The following is a 5,383-nucleotide window of genomic DNA, read 5'->3' as shown; positions in this document are numbered from 1 at the left end:
GAGTGCCACCCAAAAATAAAATAAAATGGGAGCCGCTCTTTGAAGGTTTGTCTGGCAAGGGGGTTAGAGTACCCGCTACCATTCGTTGACAACAACAAGCACCTCTCAAAATTTTACTTTTATGCTCTCTATATGTTTTCAAAATCAAAGCTCTAGCACAAATATAGCAATCGATGCTTTCCTCTTTGAAGGACCATTCTTTTACTTTCAATGTTGAGTCAGTTCACCTATTTCTCTCCACCTCAAGAAGCAAACACTTGTGTGAACTGTGCATTGATTCCTACATACTTGCATATTGCACTTGTTATATTACTCTATGTTGACAATATCCATGAGATATACATGTTACAAGTTGAAAGCAACCGCTGAAACTTAATCTTCTTTTGTGTTGCTTCAATGCCTTTACTTTGAATTATTGCTTAATGAGTTAACTCTTATGCAAGACTTATTGATGCTTGTCTTGAAGTGCTATTCATGAAAAGTCTTTGCTATATGATTCACTAGTTTACTCACGTCATATACATTGTTTTGATCGCTGCATTCACTACATATGCTTTACAAATAGTATGATCAAGATTATGATGGCATGTCACTCCAGAAATTATCTGTGTTATCGTTTTACCTGCTCGGGACGAGCAGAACTAAGCTTGGGGATGCTGATACGTCTCCGACGTATCGATAATTTCTTATGTTCCATGCCACATTATTGATGTTATCTACATGTTTTATGCACACTTTATGTCATATTCGTGCATTTTACGGAACTAACCTATTAACAAGATGCCGAAGTGCAGTTCTCGTTTTACTGCTGTTGTTGGTTTCAGAAATCCTAGTAACGAAATATTCTCGGAATCGGACGAAATCAACGCCTGGGTTCCTATTTTACCCGGAAGCATCCGTAACACACGAGAACCGCCAGAGAAGGGAGGCAGGGCCACCACACCACACCCCGGCGCGGCCTAGGGGGGGGGGCGCGCCCCCCTAGGGTGTGGGCCCCCCTTCGACCTTCCTGCGCCGCCTCTTCGCCTATAAGAAGCCCCTGGATCAGAAAACCCTACACCGATTGACGAAACCCACAGAAACCTTCCAGAGCCGCCGCCATCGCGAAGCCAAGATCTGGGGGACAGGATCTCTGTTCGGCACCTGCCGGAGCGGGGAAGTGCCCCCGGAAGGCTCCTCCATCGACACCGCTGCCATCTCCACCGCCATCTTCATCACCGCTGCTGCTCCCATGAGGAGGGAGTAGTTCTCCATCGAGGCTCGGGGCTGTACCGGTAGCTATGTGGTTAATCTCTCTACTATGTACTTCAATACAATGATCTCATGAGCTGCTTTACATGATTGAGATTCATCTGAGTTTTGTATCACAATTCATCTATGTGCTACTCTAGTGATGTGTTATTAAAGTAGTTCTATTCCTCCTGCACGTGTGTAATGGTGACAGTGTGTGCACCGTGTTAGTACTTGGTTTGTGCTATGATCATGATCTCTTGTAGATTATGGAGTTAACTATTGCTATGATAATATTGATGTGATCTATTCCTCCTACATATGCATGAAGGTGACAGTGTGCATGCTATGCTAGTACTTGGTTTAGTAGCGTTGATCTATCTTACACTAAAGGTTACTTAAACATGAGCATTATTGTGGAGCTTGTTAACTCCGGCATTGAGGGTTCGTGTAATCCTACGCAATGTGTTCATCATCCAACAAAAGTGTAGAGTATGCATTTATCTGTTCTGTTATGTGATCAATGTTGAGAGTGTCCACTAGTGAAAGTGTAATCCCTAGGCCTTGTTCCTAAATACTGCTTGTTTACTGTTTTACTGTGTTACTACTGCTGCAATACCACCACCATCAACTACACGCCCGCAAGCTATTTTCTGGCACCGTTGCTACTGCTCATATATATTCATACCACCTGTATTTCACTATCTCTTCGCCGAACTAGTGCACCTATTTGGTGTGTTGGGGACACAAGAGACTTCTTGCTTTGTGGTTGCAGGGTTGCATGAGAGGGATATCTTTGACCTCTTCCTCCCTGAGTTCGATAAACCTTGGGTATCCACTTAAGGGAAAACTTGCTGCTGTTCTACAAACCTCTGCTCTTGGAGGCCCAACACTGTCTACAGGAAAGGAGGGGGAACGTAGACATCAGTGCACTAGTTCGGCGAAGAGATAGTGAAATACAGGTGGTATGAATATATATGAGCAGTAGCAACGGTGCCAGAAAATAGCTTGCTGGCGTGTAGTTGATGGTGGTAGTATTGCAGCAGAGTAACGCAAAGAAAACGAAGAAACAAGCGTAGTAACTCAACAGTATTTAGGAACAAGGCCTAGGGATTATACTTTCACTAGTGGACACTCTCAACATTGATCACATAACAGAATAGATAAATGCATACTCTACACTCTTGTTGGATGATGAACGCATTGCGTAGGATTACACGAACCCTCAATGCCGGAGTTAACAAGCTCCACAATTTGTTCATATTTAAGTAACCTTATAGTGTAAGATAGATCAACATAACCAGATAGATCACATCAATACCATCATAATGATAATTAACTCCACAATCTACAAGAGATCATGATCATAGCCTACGACAAGAACCACACGGTGCACACACTAGTCACCTTTACACACGTGCAGGAGGAATAGAACTACTTTAATAACATCACTAGAGTAGCACATAGATGAATTGTGATACAAAACTCATATGAATCTCAATCATGTAAAGCAGCTCATGAGATCATTGTATTGAAGTACATGGAGAGAGATTAACCACATAGCTACCGGTACAGCCCCGAGCCTCGATGGAGAACTACTCCCTCCTCATGGGAGTAGCAGCGGTGATGAAGATGGCGGTGGAGATGGCAGCGGTGTCGATGGAGAAGCCTTCCGGGGGCACTTCCCCGTCCCGACAGGGTGCCGGAACAGAGTTCTGTCCCCCGAATTGGAGTTTCGCGATGGTGGCGGCGCCCCTGGAGTCTTTCTGGAGTTTCGTCAATTGGTCTCGAAGTTTTAGGTCACGACGGCTTAAATAGGCGAAGAATCGGAGTCGGAAGGTCTCTGGGGGGCCCACACTATAGGGGGGCGCGGCCCCCCCCCTGGCCGCGCCGGGGTGTGGTGTGGGGCCCTGTGGCCCCCTCTGGTCCTTCCCGGGTGTTACGGATGCTTCCGATGAAAATAGGAACTTGGGCGTTGATTTCGTCCGATTCCGAGAATATTTCGTTACTAGGATTTACCGAAACCAAAAACAGCAGAAAACAAAGAACCTGCCTCTCGGCATCTCGTCAATAGGTTAGTTCCGGAAAACACATAAAAATGATATAAAGTGTGAACAAAACATGTTGGTATTGTCATAAAACAAGCATGGAACATCGGAAATTATAGATACGTTGGAGACGTATCAGCCATCATCGCGAAGATGAAGACCCAAATATAGTTATGGTTCCTTTGCACCCATTCGATAGCAAAGCATTCAACCGCTATCTTTTCTAGCTAGGTAATGTGTCTCGTTTGTACATAAAGTTGCCGACTTTTGCACCCAACGACATAGGGGATGGAACATATCCGGATGATGTGAACATGTCCTAGTTGGATTACAACAGACATACGAGAGAGGGTACAAACCTTGACCCCACACTTGAAATCCGCTTTGTGGTAAGTATTGCCATGCATGTACTTGTTATGGTTAATAGAGCAAGCATGATAACTTGATTATTTTGGTGGCACGATGTCTCTATAGTAGTGAGAAAGGCTGGGGTAGCCTTGCAAGTCGGGACCGAGTTCATCCTTCGAGTTTTTATTCAGGTATGAGTGAGATAATTTTGTTTGCATGCATATTCTCTCTAATTGTTCTAACATTAGAACTTTCCAAACATAGCGTACAAAGGGTTGGGACCGTGGCTTATGGGCTTTGCTTGGTTACCATTGAGGCTTCCTCGCCAACGTGAACGACTCCCACTTCTAACTGTGAGCACCATGTCGAGTCAAGCAATGCACCCTATCTTTTGCCTTCTTGTCCATCCTCACAATATTGCACATGTTTATGATAGCTGATCTTTAATTTTCCACTTGTTGTTACATGGAAACAAAGAATAAAGGTTAGACTTTGTGATAACTATAAAACATATGTTCTAAAATGTAATTTTTTCCCAAGGGATGTAGAAAAAACCTCTTCATCTGGATTTCTTGTTGCATGGCGTTTGATGAACATGTCCACCATGTTATGCCATGTCAATAATAGAAACAAATTGTTCCTGACGCAAGCCTTGAGCTATAACATAAACCGTTCGCAAATGACCACAAAGGCCATACTAAAAACCATTGCAATATAAAATGGAAAATATGTTGGTAGCACGACAAGAATAAATAATACTAATTTCTAGCAACAAGAAGTTATCGGTAAATTTTCAAATGATCCATCGCTCTTAGTTTCCAGATTAACGACAATCTTTATCATCTTGTTTGTCCATACAAAAACATCAACATATATAACCTACATATATATACCAAAAAATAGTGAATATATATTGCCCGCTACCTGACGATCTCATTCAACAAAAAAGATGTGGGAGAGAAACATCGTACTGAAAAGGTGAGATACTCACCATGAGGCAAGCCATGCAAGATTTGAACCAGGTCTTCTTTCCCTTCGCATTTGGAATCCGGATCAAGATTTCGATGGTGAGTTTTCACCAATTTAGTATCAGGATGGTTGCTACGTTAATGAGTGCAGGATAGCACTTTGGACTCACATGTATTCTTGAGGCTGGAGCAAAAAACATAAGCGACCAAGTAGATGATGAACTTCCTCAAATAAATATCATATGCATGATAAGTGGGCCCTAACTGCTTCCCAATGGATGCTAAGGTTGGTTGCTTGCCATTGTTGATCCCCATCATCTCAAAGATTGAAATGGTTGCATCAATGTTTGGGTGGTATGGGACAGGATGTCCTCCCATGGGTATAGCCATAACTCTGATGATCCAGTCAACATTTATTGTCCCGCAGATCAAGATGAGAACCAGCTCATCTTCCTCCTTCTCTTCCATGCTCCTTGATGGTAGTACCGGCCGTGAGGGGTGGTAGTACCAGCCAGGAGTGTCCAGCCCCTCTTCCTCCTTCTCTTCCATGCTTTCGTGACATTGGCCTTGCGTCCTCGCGTCTCCATGACATCCTCCCTTCCCTTCGTACATGTCGTCGCGTTCCTATCATCAAGATATTACAGAGTATGAAGTAGTATACCGTTTCATATAGGCTATTGTAGGCACGCATAAAGGAGAAGATTCACATTTGCGTAACATTTTGGCGATGAAGCACATGATGCTGTGAAGACCGAAGGCCGCCCCATATCATCTCCCCCCACTTGAAAA

The sequence above is a fragment of the Lolium perenne genome, chromosome 7 (assembly GCF_019359855.2).
Source record: "Lolium perenne isolate Kyuss_39 chromosome 7, Kyuss_2.0, whole genome shotgun sequence".
NCBI classification, from domain to species: Eukaryota; Viridiplantae; Streptophyta; class Magnoliopsida; order Poales; family Poaceae; genus Lolium; species Lolium perenne.
The sequence above is the reverse complement of the archived record's forward strand: the minus strand, read 5'-3'. Positions refer to the sequence as shown.